The sequence below is a fragment of the Hyperolius riggenbachi genome, chromosome 3 (assembly GCF_040937935.1).
Source record: "Hyperolius riggenbachi isolate aHypRig1 chromosome 3, aHypRig1.pri, whole genome shotgun sequence".
Lineage (NCBI taxonomy): Eukaryota > Metazoa > Chordata > Amphibia > Anura > Hyperoliidae > Hyperolius > Hyperolius riggenbachi.
The window spans coordinates 221,601,638-221,619,173 of NC_090648.1; the positions used below are offsets into that span (position 1 = coordinate 221,601,638).

General features: G+C 42.8%; 1 protein-coding gene across 8 annotated transcripts in view; it reads right to left on the reverse strand.

The window, feature by feature from the left end:
- Positions 1 to 17,536, reverse strand: part of HERC1 (HECT and RLD domain containing E3 ubiquitin protein ligase family member 1) — a 193,207-nt gene that overhangs the window by 167,986 nt on the left and 7,685 nt on the right. Inside the window, exon 1 of one of the 8 annotated variants that reach the window (XM_068275792.1) lies at positions 8,009 to 8,026. The exons of the other annotated variants lie outside the window; for them this stretch is intronic. The gene's annotated coding sequence lies outside the window, so the exon portion shown is untranslated. Of the gene's footprint in view, positions 1 to 8,008; positions 8,027 to 17,536 lie in introns of those variants that run through there. 8 annotated transcript variants of the gene reach the window in all.

A 17,536-nucleotide genomic window follows, 5' to 3' on the forward strand; every position in this document is an offset into this window, starting at 1 on the left:
ATAGAACTCTCGCCTTACAGCATTGGGCCCTTGTTTCAAATCCCAGCCAGAACATTATCTGCACAGAGATTGTACATTCTGTGTATGTGTGGGTTTCCACTGAATGCTCCGGTTTCCTCACACATCCAGACACATACCGTATATACTCGGCTAGAAGTCAAGACATTTAGGTCAGTTTTCTCGAAGCAAAGTAGGGGAGTCAACCTATTTTCATGTAAGACCTACTTTTCTGACTTATAGCCTGTATAATAAGGATCTGCCTCTATTACAAGCCTCTGTTCCGGCCACCCCGATTGCTGCGAGCCACGTGCTCTCCCAGCTGCAGATAGGTAAAAGTGTCCCGCTGTCTGTGGGCTCACCTGTTCCTGGCCGCCTGATCGCTGCTCTCCCCGATCAACGCCTGTGCTGCTGCATCACCTGTTCCTGGCCGCCTGATCACCACTCTCCCCAATCAACGCTTGTGTCATGGTCTTCTGATGATGTTCCCGATTACATGTTCTCCACTAATGCTGCACTGCTGGAAATGTGTAGCATCCTCTGCTCCTCTCTCTGCCGGAACAGTCAGCGCCAAGACCACCAGCAGTGCAGCAATGATCGGGGCGTGTCATCGGCAGCAAAATCAGAGGTAATGACATCAGCAGCGATCGAGGAGAGCGGCGATTAGGAACAAGTGATCCTGCAACACCGACGATGATTGGGGAGGGCGACTATTAGCTGGCCAGGAACAAGTGATCCTGCAACCAGCAACACTGGCAGCGATTGGGGAGAGCGACGATCAGGTGGCCAGGAACAGGGATGGTCATAGTTAGCCAACTTCGCTACGCTGGAACTACGCGTATTTTTACGCAAATACGCTTCGCAATCTACGGCTATGTAATCATACACTTCACTACTTTTGCATTCCGTAGACTACGAGTTAAAATACGCAAGCTTCGCGTAGTGTCGAAGCGTAGTTGATGCGACCGCTTATGCCCTTATGTGGAAAAATTTCCGCAATAATCTACAACCTATTTGCAAATATAAACTAATATAAGTGTATATTCCACCTTCCAAGGTGGAATTGTATGCGTATAAAAGGGCAATTATATTTCTGCACATGCGCAATGATCCATATAGATGCAGTTACAGCACGCGTAGTTGACTTCGCAATACATACGTCAACTACGCGTAGCAGGCGAAGCTTCGCATAGCGGGACTATGACTACGCGGAAATGCGTACGTGTAGTTCTTAAACTTCGCCTACGAACTACGATGCGTAGATTAGCGCTGGCATAGTTTACGAGCAACCCTGGCCAGGACTAAGTGATCCTGCAACCAGCAACACTGGTGGTGATCGGGGAGAGCGGCGATCAGGATGCCAGGAACAGGTGAGCCCACAGACAGCAGGGCACTTTTACTCATCTGCAGCTGGTGAGAGCGGGCACTGCACAGCGCGGTGAGAGCAGAGAGGTAGTGAAGGCTCCCACTAAATACTGAACTATGCAATTAACCCCTCATGGTCTCGAAGCTTCTTCCCCACACTGTGCTTCGGTTAATGTGTATTGCACAATAAGGTGCATGGGAATCATGAGGGGTTCATTGCTTCAGGTATCTTGCTCTATGTACTGCATCAATAAAACTCATGATGGCGCACTTTACTACTTTCTTGGGTCAACCTATAATTGAAAAAAATAAATCCAGCTTAAGGTGGTCAAATATTTGGGTTGACTTCTACTCGAAGTCGATTTATATCCGAGTATATACACTGTAGATAAGTTTGGCTTCCCCCAAATTTCCTTAGACAACGATGGACATATGTCTATGGTAAGATTAGCTTGTGAGCCCCTCTGAAGGACAGTTGGTGACAAGATTATATATACCCTTGGAAGATGTTGGCGCTATATAAATATTAAATAAGAGGTCATATGTGCTCTACATATAGACAAGCTAATTATTGGTGAGGACAGTGAAAGAGAAGGTAAACATCATGTAGATACAACTGAATAACTGTGGCCAAAAGCCATTTCATACAAAGCTTTGCATATCCGACCAGTCGTTCTCTTTAGTAGTGCGTGTGTACGCACCTTTACTCTTTATAGAAGTCAGAGATGCTATCTTGACACATTCACTAAATATAATCTCTGAAGAAACTGTCCTAATTACCCACCCCCTCTTTTGATGAAAAGGTATTGTTTACCTCTTGGGTAATGATTACAACAAAACAAGTTAGCTTCCTGAAATCTCTTCAGCCGGGGACAGGGATGGATGGGCAGGCCTGCTGAAGTAGGCTAATAAAACATCTTTGAATCTCACGAATATTATACATGCGAATGTCAGTGTTAAAATGCCGCATTCCCGCAGCAGATCGAGGGTTTTATAACCCCCAAATCCCTGGGGCAAAAACCGGGGATCGCTTCCCTGTAGAGTCAGAGCTTAGCGCTGTAGGTCTGCCTCTACTCGCGTCAATCCCCGCTGATCACCGCTTCTCCCAGTCTTCTTTCACTGAGAGGGGTGGGGAAAGGCAGTGGTCAGCAGAGGAGGCAGAGCTACAGCGCTAAGCTTTGCCTCCCCGGGCAGCAAAATCCATTACTTTGAAAGTCGTGTATTTTTGCCCCAGGGTTTGGGGGATTATAAAACCCTCGTTCTGCTGCAGGAATGTGACGTTTTAATACTGGACATTTAAATAACAGGTAAAAACAAGTTTTTAAAGTGGCTTCAGTGTCTGTAATGGCACAAGCCTCAAACCTGGTACAGTTGGTCATTGGGTAACTGGGGTTCAAATTCAGAAAAGGTGAAGGAGCCGCAGCCAATCAGATTTGTTTCATTTCAATGCAAATTAAATGCCAAAGACTGCAAAGCTCACAAACTAGGTCATTGAGTAATTGTGTGTTAGGGTTAGACAAAGTGGGCAGAGCCAACACCTGCCAAATACATACCCGGGCAACGCTGGACCATCAGCTAGTGTAAAATAAAAGGTAAAATGGAAGTTTATTTTAATAATGAGGCATATTGTTGGCATGCATTTTTCATGTGTTATTGAGATGCCCTGGGTGCTAAAAATGGCGCTCGGTTCACTTTAATTAAAACAGATTAATGTGACATCTGGCACAACTCTGCTGCCTTACAGCATAGGAGGAAGAGAGCCAATGAAAGCCGGGGGCTCACCAAAATTAAGTGGAGCACCCGGGTAAAAGAGCCTGGGGAGAACACTGCCTGGTGAATCATATTGGGACTGTAGTTATCTAACATTTTGTGATGTCTAACTAGAGCAGGCTTTCTCAACCAGGGTTCCTTGAGTACTCTGCAAGGGTTCCTTGGCACTTCCCCCCCCATCGTGGGGTTAGTATAATAGAGCACATTATAATAGGTGATACTTCAACAAGAAGCACTAAATTGGGGGGTCAGGAGACAGTGTAATGAGTGGTAGTGTAATAGGGGTAGTGAAATAAACAGCCACACATACTTTTAAAGACCATGCCTTCTGCAAAATAAATGCGGGGGTTCCTCGAGATCAAAAAATTATTTGCAGGGGTTCCTGATATCCCAAAGTTATTTGCAGGGTTCCTCCAGGGTAGAAAGGTTGAGAAAGGCTGAACTAGAGTGCACACTGAACCACCTTGCCCCGCTTTGTATTACATGAGATTCCAGCAAAGCACTGATCCCATAGCATCTGTATAACTGCAGCCACAAGCTTTGTACTGTGCTGTACAGCATTAAACTAATTCAGCCTCAGTCCTGGAGACTCCGACCTGCTCAATACGTTAAAGAATGGTCTTCCTAGGTTACAATACAATTACAGAACAACTGGTAAAACAACATCAATCAAGAGGACGTTTATCTTTATTAGATTAGATGTTTTATTGCATCTAGCATCTCATCTGTTTAAAAAAAAGAAGGATTGTAAAATATATACCTGCATCTACAAAGGAAGCATGATTACATGAAGCTGGTGCTAAATGTTGTCCCTCTAGCTCTGACAAAATAAATAAATATAAATGACAATATTACCTATCCCTGAAACTGAAATCCTATCTGAGTGTTTTTTCCACCAAACCTAGAAGTAAAACACTGGATCGATAACTATATTGTACATTCCAAATCCGTTTCAATCAATTTTGCACAGAAATTACAGATGCAAAGAGGCAGAAGAAAGCTATCATCATTTCCTCAAAAAAAGAAAAGAAAAAGAAATTTTAAGAAGCCTTCATATTCTGTTCTGCAGTGCAAAATGTCAGCTGAAATTGGATTAGATACTACATTTTTCTTTTCTCTCCAGTTTTAATAAACTAGCCTTACCATACACGACATTGAAGACGTCTAGCAGATTTATATTTCAAAAACACTTCAAGGTATGACTGGCAAAGCAAATTTGCATGAGAACAGTGCCGTTATTTCTGGGCTTTGAACTATCTTTAGAAAAATCGGAGCAGAATCATTTGCATTCTGCAGTCAAGAAGCTCTGACAGTGAAGGAAATGACATTTTCTTCTCATCAAAACTGCATGAGGAGAAACTGTTATTCTACAAGCACAACAATCAAGGGGAAAGAATCATGTATATTAGCTACACTAGATTCGTACATTTCCCGAAACCAACGAAGGTACATGTCATCTAAATAGAAAATGGGCAGATGACACAACAATCATTCATTGCAGGCTAAAAGATTAGGCAATGCTACACAAAAAAAAAACAAAAAAAAAAAAACAAACAATCACATGATATGGCTACAGTTCAAACAGTCCACTGGTGGTTTCCCATCTAGCTACTGTAGCTTCAAAGCTGGAATAAAATTTACTTTCTCTTATGAATGTGGAGAACTTCAGTCCCTGGTTCAAGTGAGAGATACTGATCATCTTGTCTGAGCATCAGCTGAGGCCATTGTTCTCTTTACCCCTTCTGCTCAGTTGCAGAAAGATAAGCATATTTCAACACTGTGAATCATGCTGTAGTCACAGTTGATCCATTATTTTTCCACAGCTCAGACTGTGATAGGTACATTTTAGTCTGACACTATTATGCTGGGTACACACAGATTTTCTGGCCGATTTACTGACAGATCGATTATTTCCAACATGTCCAATTTGCTTTCCGATCGATTTCCGTTCGATGTATGTGCACTTTAATAGGAAATTGATCGGAAAATGTTTGGGAATCGATCGGAAAGCAAATCGGACATGTTGGGAATAATTGATCTGACAGTAAATCGGCCAAAAAATAAAAAAAAATCTCAGAGTGTGTACCCAGCATAAATCGGAGTTTGGCTGCTGGAACTGCATTCGGCTATGCAATGTTTTTCCCTTAAAGGGAACCTAAAAAGTGTAAAAAAAAACAAAACAAAAAAACCAAGTTTAAACTTACCTGGGGCTTCTACTGGCCCCCTGCAGCCGTCCTGTGCCTGCGCCGTGCCAAAGCAATCCTCCGTTCCCCCGCTGAGGCTCAGTTTAGTTTTGCTGCAACTGAGCCAATTAATGGCCACTGCGCCTGCATGGCCCTGTCTGCGCGCACCCTCCTTCGCACTCCCGTTGCCGAGAGCGTCCGGCGATGGGAGCATGAACGAGGACGCGTGGCCATCGAGTCACTCAGTCGCATGAAAAAGAAACAGCCGCATTGGGGACCGGAGGATCGGTATGGCATGGTGTGGGCACAGGACGGCTGCAGGGGGGGCAGTAAAAGCCCCAGTTAAGTTTAACTTACTTTGAAAAAAAAAAAAAAAAAAAACACACACACACACACACACACACACACACACTAAAAAAAAAAAAAAAAAAAAACACAACACTTTAGGTTCCCTTGAATCCTCTCACCTGGTGTCTCTACCCCCCTACTTTCTAGTCAGTAAACTCGCAAGAGTAGGGTCCTCTCCTTAGCGTTTCTTGTTTCTTCTGTACTTATCAAATGGAGATATACCATTATTGGTGATGTTTCAAACCACACATCAACTATATATGTATCTGTACTTGTATGGCAGATTGTACTGTGTGTTGATATACATGTATCTATGCTCCCCACTGTTATCTGTTTTGCACTCTGTACAGGGCTATGGAAGATGTTGGTGCATATAAATAAGAATAAAATAATAAACCGGGTACAATAGCTGGGTTCTCCCTGAATTAATTTTAACACCCTACAGCTTACAGTTTTTGGAGAACACAAATCATGGGGAAAAATACACAAACATTCTGATTCAGTACAACGTAATGCAGCTCTCCTGGGACTTTCCGGGCTGAGCAAATCAGGTAGCCGAAAAAAAATGCCACATTTTTGTGACCTATAAGTCATGACGCTGCAAGGAGAGACTGTCTCTCGCAGCGTGCAGGGAGGCTGGGGAGCAGCAGAGGGCGTGGCCAGGGAAAGAGCCCAATAGCAGCTCTGGAAACCCTGCAGGAACGCCCCTGGTGGGCTTTTTGAAAAGGGAATCACTGTCCCTGTGTTTACCTCTGAGATATCGACAAATATTGTGCCGTGAGGCAGAGAAAATGCCTCTGTGTCCTATCTGCCCACTTCGGGTTCTCTTTAACCATTTACCGCCATCCTAACGTATTAAAACGTCATGCTTACCGCTATTAACAGCAACATGACGTTTTAATACATCGCGCATTCCCGCCGCTGCTACCGCCGTGTGTCCGCCGCTACCGCCGCCATTACCGTCGGGATCCCGTGCTGGCCGATTGGGGAAGAGGACTGAACAGTCCTCTACCCAATCGCAGTGCCTGGAGTGAATGGACGTGACCGCGAACAGCGGCTACGTCCATTCACATAAACAGGAAATGTAACAGTTTAATAAAGTGTGTAAAAAAAAAAAAAAAAAGTGAACACGTCCTATGAGTGTTCACTAGCGCCATCTTGTGGCCAAAAAGTATATTACACCTACAAAATACATACATTTTTCAAGTATATACACATCATTAATAAAATTACACTTCCAACCCTCCCCCCCCAAAAAAAACACTTGTAAAAAAAAAAAAAAAATCAGCTTAAAAAAAAAAAAAAAATAGTTGCCTTAGGGACTCAGCTTTTTTTATTCTATATTTTATGGGGGAAAATTAATTTTAATTTATTACATAGGGGCTTGTAATTATGTCCAGAACAAACAGAAAAATAACCACTTATATTTCAAAATAATATACTGTCGCCATACATTGTGGTAGGGACATAATCTAAACGGTTTAATTATCGGGACCACTGGGCAAATAAAACGTGTTTGTTTTATCCACAGGAGAATGTTTAATTTTAAAACTATAAAGGCTGAACACTGAGAAATAATGATTTTTTTTATTTTTTTTCTGTTTTTCTCATTAAAATGCATTTAGAATAAAAAAATTCTTAGCAAAATGTACTATCCACAGAAAGCCTAATTGGTGGCGAAAAAAACGAGGTATAGATCATTTTCTTGTGATAAGTAGTAATAAAGTATTTAGGGAATAAAAGGGAGGAGCGCTGACAACTGAAAATTGCTCTGGTCCGTTAGGATAAAAACCCTTGGGGGTGAACTGGTTAAAGAGAATCTGTACTGTAAAATTCTTACAATAAAAAGCATACCATTCTATTCATTATGTTCTCCTGGACCCCTCTGTGCTGTTTCTGCCACTCCCTGCTGCAATCCTGGCTTGTAATTGCCAGTTTTATGCAGTGTTTACAAACAAAAGACATGGCTGCTAAAAGCTTGTGATAGGCTCAGATAAGCTCAGTCTGTGACTCATACAGAGCCTGCAGGGGGCCTGGAGAGGGTGTGTATAGCTTCTATCCTATCACAGCAGAGCAGCAGATTCCTGCCCGAGTGCCTGAGCCCGACAAAGCAGTCAGAGGAAAGAAGATTAGATTAGATAACAGAGAGAATACAGCGACTGTGCAACTAGGAAAGGCTGCAGTAAGACAGACCACATGAGAACAGGTATAGGAACTTATAGAATAGAAGAAATGAGGATGAAAATTTTGTTACGGAGTCTCTTTAAGCAAGGTTTTAAGCACCTTACAGCAAACCTGACCTGAAAATTAAAAGTCAAAATAGAACATACACATGTCATACTTACCTCACGCAGACTACTCATCAATCTCTTTCTCCTCTCCTGCATCCAGTTTGTCCACTGTGATCAATGAAACTCTCTGTCCTCCATTTTAAAAATGTGGATGACCTCGTAACAGCTTCCGGGTCAGCACAGTTAAACTGCAATATTGCCCACTTGAGCCATAGGGAAACATGGGCATTACCTTGGAAGAACAAAGAAATCGAGAGCCTGATATGGTGTAGTATTGTTAAGTTGGTTGTGGTTAAAAGCAAAATATTTAGATATACTCACAAACATGGGTTACCCATAGGCAACCACTTCAAGTGCAGGTGGGGAGTATTAGAACCTGACCCCACTCAGGTTTTTAAGATGTCGCTCTCTGTAGATAGGAAGCGGGGTAGCACCCCTCCACCGAGGGTGGACTCAAGATTTCAGCAAGGCTTGGTGTACAGAGGCGCCAGAGTAGAATAAAAACGTTTAAAAACCGTCTAAAAGAGGGGGATGTTCAGGTGGACTTACCTCCCTCAAAAATAAACTCAATTGAGTCACAATAGATCAATACAAAAATATTTTATTGAACTCCATTTAGTGCAACGCGTTTCGCAGGTGTGGTCCTGCTTCATCAGGCAAACAGGAGTATAACTCAATGGGTCTAGATGCAGAAGTGAGCACCTCTGAAATGGGCATTACCTTGCACATCAGTTTACCTTTTAGTTATAATGGACAGCAACTGATATTTAACTGACAGCAAATGCCATTTCAGCTTTGACAAATCTTATGACTGAAAATAATTATTGTTAGAAGAATATGGTGAGCTTCTGAGAAGGATTTACAGCAAGGTACCAGTAAGTAATTTATAGGTAGATTGGGGTTGATTCACAAATCTGCACTGCTTCAGCAGCTCAGCTTAATTACTACAGCGCTTGTTAATAATTCTAAGCGCACGTTATGCATTCATAGCGTGCGCTGCAAAATTACGCTCTTCACTGCCATTTTAATGAGCGGCTCGTGACAGGCAGCCTACCGAGCCATTCAAAGTGCAGGAATACTGTTCTTTGAAGGTACTGGACCCGCCAGGCTCCGGGCGGGTTCAGTGAAGTGCTCGTTAAGTTTAACGAGCCATTCATTAAAATAGCAATGAAGAGTGTAACTTTGCAGCGCACGCTATGACTGCATAGCGTGCGCTTAGAATTAATAACTCTCTCTGTAGTAATTTTAAATAATTTTACTCGGTTCAGGTTCACTTTAAAAAAAAAAAAAAAAGTAGTAATATGAATTGTACTGGCAACATACTGTCATACAATATAATATAACCAAAGAATAGTTACACACTGCAGGAAAATATCACATGACAGCACTGCCAAATTGTGCAAGACACTAAAATGCTAAACTGGCAAATGTCACTCGAAGCAGTATCAAGTATTTTTGGCACTTGCTCACTAGAGTGTTAGCACTCAAATAAGGAATGGACAAGTTTAACTAATGACTAACTAGTGCAAACACTGTTACAGACTATGAACAGGGAATGTGAGAGATAAAGATAGCCACAAACTATACAATGTTTGATGATAAGTGAGGGGAAAAAAAAAAAAAAAAAGAATTTCAGTGACAAAACAAAAAGCAATGACATCTCTGAAAAATGGAGGCCATCCATATAAAGTCGATTTATTGATCAAAGCTTGACAGGAAAGGTTGTAGTTTTGGTAATGATGCAGGCCAAGGAGCTAGTCTAGATATACTATTAATGGGCAGTTTTATTTTAGCCGCAGAGAGTTTGTGGTGATCTATTGAATGGAGCAGCAGTTGGAATGGCAATTGTCTATGAGGTTTCCCAGTGGGTCACATCATCTAGACTAGCTCCCATAATCTTGTAATAAGGGTTTAAGGGAATTGGTGTTACGCTCTTTCTACAGAAAAATATTTGTAAGGGCCTGTTTCCACATCGAATCAAAACTAAATGCTCGTCAATGGAGTACTTTCCATTGCATGCAAATTTAGAAATGCGACCCAGGAAAAGAATCGGATGCATGCTGCAGATATCTGCCGCAAGCATTCGATTCCCCTAGGCAGTAACAGACGGTCACATCCGGACTTCAGGGAGCAAACCGGAAGCCACCCGTGGCTAGTTGCAGTGCGATGCAGAGCAGTGGAGATGGGCCCTGAGGCTTACAATGCAAATCTTATGCAAATAGATCCAACTGTACTCGCAGAGCTCCACTACATACAGTATACCAACATATTTACAGAGAAAACTGTTGCTCCACTATATATACACCTAGGTATTTCGGAGAAAAAACGGTTCACTCCACAAAAAAAAAAAAAAAAAAAAAAAAAAAAAAAAAAAAAGGCACCATTTTATGATCATTAGAAGGAATAGAAAAGTAGAAGCGCTCAACAGTCAATGTTCATAACTCCAGATATACCCAACACCACAACTTCTCTGTATTAAGTATCATGGTGCAACAGCTCTTGTGAATATTCGTAAGCATACCATGCGCTTAACGACTCATATGGCAGAACGAATGACAAAACAGCAATTGCGTTTTATTTGTCCTTATCCACATACGATCACCTGTTGATGCCTTCCTCCCTTTCATTTGGAAAAGCTCAGATGCACTCAGATACAAAAGATAAAATGTCTTGAAGCTTGTGGCGGAGATGCAAGGACGCTGACCAGAGGACTTTCGCTCATGCGCATTCCCCCTTCGACCTCTGGCCAAGTTGTACTCCTTACTACATAATCTAAAAACACACTGCCTCTTTGTACATTACTTCCCCCCATTCCTTTAGATTGTAAGCTCGCAAGGGCAGGGTTCTCTCACCCTTTTGTGTCCTGGAATGTTACACAGTTCATTTTATTCATGAGAATACTCTGCCTCTAACGAAGGAGACCAGGGTTCAACTCTTATCTCTTCCTATTCAATAAAGGTGGCCATACACTCGTTAGATTAGCAGCAGATAGATCATCAGATAGATCTCTGATCTATCTGATGTGTTTAGGAACATTTTTTACTAGGAACAGATTTCCAATAAATTTCAGTAAGAAATTTTCTATTGAAAAATGGATCTGATGGCATTTGTTTGCCATCAGATTTCCATTAGGTCCAATGCAAAATGATAAGCCATCTCAACAGATCCACCTAGATTTTCCATCATGTCAGATCGATTGAAATCGGCCGAAGAAAAAAATAAAATAAAATTAAAAAAAAAAAAAATCAGTCAATCGATTTGCGATCGATTGGTCGATAATCGGCTGAGTGTATGGGCCCCTTTAGTCAGTGCCTATTCAGTAAGAGGTCTGTGGCCAGGACTTCTTAAAGAGAACCAGAGGTGGGTTCTAAGAATCCTATTAGCACACAGCGGCTGGGTCTGCATATAATGCCCAGCCTCTGTTGCTATACGCAGGGTGTCGATAGCCGGCTGTTTTCATCTACACTGTCACTCTCGACGCTCCCCGCCTGCGTCCCTTCCCTCCAATCAGCGGGGAGGGGCGACAGAGGAGGCGGGGGGGGGGGGGGCTGGGGAGCGGCGAGAGTGACAGTGTAGATGTAAACAGCCGGCTAGCAATGTCACCAGCACGGCGTTTGATTTATGGGGGATAGCAGAGCGCAGGGGGGGGCCTGGGGAATACAGTATAGCAACAGAGGCTGGGCATTATATGCAGACCCAGCCTCTGAGTGCTAATAGGATTCTTAAGGTGCGTACACACACACTACAGCAGCCAACGACGGATGTACGCACTGTCGGCGGACTGATAAGGCTGTTCCTGAACGATCCGCTGGGCGGATTGTTCAGGAACCGCCTTATCAGTCCGCCGACAGTGCGTACACACGCACTACAGTCTGCTGAAAACCCGCCGTTGGCTGCTGTAGTGCGTGTGTACGCACCTTTGGAACCCACCTCGGGTTCTCTTTAAGGGCTTATTTCCACTGGGAGCTGCAGCTGTTTCCGATTCGGCCATAGCTTTCATTCTGCTGCATAGCCGCACCCCAAATCACAAAGCTGTGCCATGCACATGTTGGAATTATAATTGTTACATTTGTCATTGTACAGTAATTACCAATTCTGTATTTTGTACCAGTGTCTATAACTAGTGTACCGTCCTGGCCAAAAAAAGTTTTGAGACTGTCAAAACTATTAGTTTTCACAAGGTTTGCTGCTAAACTGCTTTTAGATCGTTTCAGTTGTTTATGTGATGTACTGAAATATAATTATAAGCACTTCATATGTTTCAAAGGCTTTTATTGAAAATTACATGAGATTTATGCAAAGAGTCAGTATTTGCTGTGTTGGCCTTTTTTTAATGCTTTCTGCAATTCGACTGGTCATGCTCCCAATCAACTTCTGGGCCAAATCCTGACTGATAAGCAACCCATTCTTTCATAATCACTTCTTTGAGTTTCTCAGAATTAGTTGGTTTTGGTTTGTCCACCCGCCCCTTGAGGAATGACCACAAGTTCTCAATGGGATTAAGATCTGGCGAGTTTCCAGGCCATGGACGCAAAATTTGAATGTTTAGGTTCCCGAGCCACTTAGTTATCACTTTTGCCTTATGACACGGTGCTCCATCGTGCTGGAAAATGCATTGTTCTTCAAACTGTTGTTGGAAGAAGTTGCTGTTGGAGGGTGTTTTGGTACCATTCTTTATTCATGGCTGTGTTTTTTGGCAAAATTGTGAGTAAGCCCACTCCCTTGGACGAGAAGCAACCCCACACATGAATGGTCGCAGGATGCTTTACTGTTGGCATGACACAGGGCTGATGATAACGCTCACCTTTTCTTCTCCTGACAAGCCTTTTTCCAGATGCCCCAAACAATCAGAAAGGGGCTTCATCAGAGAATATGACTTTGCCCCAGTCCTCAGCAGTCCATTCACCATAATTTCTGCAGAAGATCAATCTGTCCCTGATGTTTTTTTGGGAGATAAGTGGCTTCTTTGCTGCCCTTGACACCAGGCCATATTCCAAAAGTCTTCGCCTCACTGTGCGTGCAGATGCGCTCACACCTCCCACCATTTATGTGTGGGGTTGCTTCTCATCCAAGGGAGTGGGCTCACTCACAATTTTGCCCAAAAACACAGCCATGAATAAAGCATGGTACCAAAACACCCTCCGACAGCAACTTCTTCCAACAATCCAACAACAGTTTGGTGAAGAACAATATATTTTCCAGCACAATGGAGCACCGTGTCATAAGGCAAAAGTGATAACCAAGTGGCTCGGGGACCAAACCATTGAAATTTTGGGTCCATGGCCTGGAAACTCCCCAGATCTTAATCCCATTGAGAACTTGGTCAATCCTCAAGAGGCAGGTGGACAAACCAAAACCCACTAATTCTGAGAAGCTCAAAGAAGGGATTATGAACGAATAGGTTGCCATCAGTCAGGATTTGACCCAGAAGTTGATTGAGAGCATGCCCAGTCGAATTGCAGAGGTCCTGAAAAAGAAGGGCCAACACAGCAAATACTGACTCTTTGCATAAATCTCATGTAATAGTCAAAAAAAGCCTTTAAAATGTATGAAGTGCTTATTTCAGTACATCACAGTCATAAACAACTTAAACAAAGATCGAAAAGCAGTTTAGCAGGGAAAAAAAAAAAAAAAAACACCTTTGTGAAAACTAATATTTGACAGTTTGAAAACTTTTGGCCAGGACTGTACACATTGCAACAGCAATAATAACCTCTTGTATCAACTGTCAGTTGGGCACAAGACTTCATTTCCTATTATTCCTAGCAGTGACAGTTAACCACCCATGGCCGAATGAAGTTAAAACATATATGATGCGGTATTACAATTGCTCCATGTGAGACTTCAGTGTTATTTTTCTTTGCTAAGAAATTGGCTTCCTATTTGCATGAAGTGAGTCTTGCTTCCAGGCTGTAAATTATGACCCTCTTATGCCAGCAACCCACAAGGGCATGGGAACTGGACAGTATGCTTCCTGTCCTGATTTGAACCAGTCAAGAGTTGTGAACAGGGGTACAGAGGCAGCATTGAGGGCACAATAAAGGGCAAATCAAGTGTCTGATGACCTAAGAGGGTAAGCAAGTATGCATAACTTTTTTAGTCTTCTTCACTTAGGTACACTTGAAAATCCTCCTAAACCACGAGTTATGGGTGGCCAAGCCATGCTGGCTGTCACCAGGGATATGGCTGACCTCAGGATATGCACATCCCATAAATACAGGCATAAGGGATAGTCAATGTGATGCAAATTCCAGCTTGCATGCACATTTTATGCAAATTGTATGAAGCCTGGAACTGTAACAATCAAATGTACTTCCTGATTATTTTGAGTGGTCCATGCTCAATACAATTAGCATTAAAGGGAGTCTTAAGAGTTTATTAAAATAAAACAGATACTCACCTAAGGAGAGGGAAGGCTCTGGGTCCTGTAGAGGCTTCCCGTTCTCTTCCCAGTGTCCCCATTCCCCCGCAGGCTCCTGTTAGCAGTCCACTACCATTCAGTCGTGGACTGGTCTCTTCCGGGTTGATGAGACTTCGGTAGTCTTCAGAAGCACTTTGAAGACGGGCCGCTCCATACTGTGCATGCGCGAGCACCTTCTCCGGCACACTCACATGTGCGCAGTACAGAGCCGCCGGTTTTCCAGAACCCGAGTGCTTCCGAAGACTGCCGAAGTCTCCCGCTGCGGGGGATTCAAATGGAGGAGCCTGCAGGGGAACCGTCAGGAGAACGGGAAGGCTCTGTAGGACCCAGGGCCTTCTCAGGTATCTGTTTTTGTTTTTCAAACCGCTTTAGACTCACTTTCACTGTCTATGCACGTGAGAAGTACTACATCTCATTGACTATTTCTCGAAGGCATAATGTCAGAAACAAGGACATAGCAGGAAATTAGACCAGTTGCTTTGCCTTGTGGATGCAAGTTTAGGCAGGGTACTAAATTAAGATTTGAAGTCAAGTCTATAAACAATCCAAAAGCCAAACAAGGGTAACCCGTTTCCAATTAGAGGTAAAGGCAAGGCAGCAGGTAAAGTCTAGCAAGAGGCCAAAACAAACAAAATGTTTAGGTTCAATGAAAAGATGCTAGGTTCAAAACTGGACAAAGCAGGATATCAGGACAGAACAGGGTTACTGGATAACTCGGGTACAAGGCAGAGTAAAAAGGGGTCTGGCAACAGAATGGAGTACAAACTGAACTGATGCCAACTCCCATGTTATTCTACGGCCCAGTGCACACCAAAAACTTCTAGCAGAGCCGCAAAACGCTAGAGGTCTTTGAAGCAGATTTCAGAGCGATTCTAGGGGCTTGATTCACAAAAGAGTGCTAACTGTTAGCATGGCTGGTTTTCGTTTGCGCACAATCGCAAATTTTCACATGTAATTAACAGTTTTCACGCGCAAACGCGAATTTTCATGTGAAAACGGCCGTCTTTTGTGAATCAAGCCCTAGGCATGTTTAGAGAGGTTTTCTAAACATGCCTAGTGTTTTTGGCAGGGCTGTGGAGTCAGTACAAAAATCCACCGACTCCGACTCCTCAGTTTAGGATTCCACCGACTCCTCTAATTTGCATATTACAATCTTGTTGATTGAAAGTATGTAACATGAAATTCGTCTCTTAACTGCCGACGCTTAGGAATTTTAAAAGACAACTGAAGTGAGAAGGATATGGAGACTGCCATATTTATACCCTTTAGTCGTAGACTAAAACTAGTCCTTGGGAAGAGTGTAAAAGGTACAGGCCGGAACAAAGAACATCTATCAGGCCCTAGGCAATGTAACTGTGGGTACATGTAAGCATGATGTGCAGGTACTCTGCAGGGAAATGAGGAGATTCTTCCTCTATTACACATTCTTCATGCACAATCTGAACCAGGTTCATGGGTGATAGACAACACCTCTGTGTTCAATGTGCACAACATTCTCAGTGGATTCCCTGCAGCTCTGTGGGGAGTGCATATGTAGAGTATAGTACTACTGTATAACAAAGTAAACCTGAGACAGATGAAATTAAAGTTTTATACATACCTGGGGCTTCCTCCAGCCCCCTTCAGGCTAATCAGTCCCTCGATGTCCTCCTCCGCCACTTGGATCTTCTGCTATGAGTCCAGGTACTTGAGCCAGTCTGGCGTAGTGGGCATGCACACACTCACGCCGGGAGCGTACTACAGCTGCTCAGCACTGTTGCACAGGGCAGAACGCTCCTGGCTGTGGAAGCGGCATGCGGCCGGACTGCGCTGACTGGCTGAATTACCAGGACTCATAGCAGAAGATCCAGGTGGTGGAGGTGGACAGCGAGGGACTGATTAGCCTGAGGGGGGCTGGAAGAAGCCCCAGGTATGTATAAAAAAAAAAAAAAATGTATCCTTCTCAGGTACCATTTAATTCGTAGTCACCAAACCAAATTATTTGATTTCATGAGCAAAGATTAAAAAAATAATTTATATTTTTATAAAAACTTATAGTACTTATAATAAAGTACATTTGCATATATCAGAATCAACGCAGAATTATTTCCATCTCATTGACTATCTCTATTAGTGAAACGGCTACACATCAGGCTTTATACTTACAGCATAGATGTTATTTCATGTATATATAAAAGATTCCTGTGTACACATCATATATACAGTCACAATCAGATGTGTATATCAGACTTTAAAAATACGGGGACTGCTTTATTGAAGCAGCACAAGTAACTAATTTTGATTGGTTTATTTCATTTTTGTGAACTAAGCACAGCTATTACTGTATGTATAAATTATTTATGACTATTATCTGAGAAATAGAACATTTTATCATATTTTCTATTTTAATTACAGTTTAAATTCATTAGGAGGAGTCGGTGCATTTTTTCCCCGACTCCAGGCACCCAAAACTGCCCCAACTCAGACTCTACAGCCCTGCTTTTTGGGAGCGTTTTTGTGTAGCAGATGTCATAAATTGTTACAGTAAAGCTGTTACTGAACAATTACTGTAACAAAAACGCCTGGAAAACCACTCTGACCTAGCGTTTTTCAGAGCAGTTTTCCACCTTCCTATACTTTAACATTGAGGCAGAAACGCCTCAGAAATCTAAAAAATGCTGCAGCCTCCGAGTTTGCATTTGTGGAAAACACACAAACTCTCTGGTGTGCACCATCCCATTCACTTTAATCAGCCAAGCGGTTTTCCCCCTGCAAGCGCTTTAAAAAACGCTCCAGAACCGCTCTGGTGTGCACCAGCCCTACCTTGTACCTGGAGTAAACCACAGACCTGTCCTATACTCAAATCATCCTACATGGCCTGTCTTGAACCTGAGTATACCATGTACTTATTTGCCTTTCTCCTGTTGCAAGACCTGCTGCCTTGCCTTAAAGCAAACTTGAGCTGAAAATTAAAAGTACACACACACACACACACACACACACTGTAGTGTGCTTAGCAATCTCTTTCTCCTCTTCCATTTCCTGTTTGTTCACTGTGATTGTTGGAATTCTCCATCCTTCATTTTAAAAATGGCAATAACCTTTAGCAGCTTCCGGGTCAGCACACTGTTAAGGCCCGTACTCACGGGCTGCAAAACTCGCCTGTCGCCAGCACACATGAG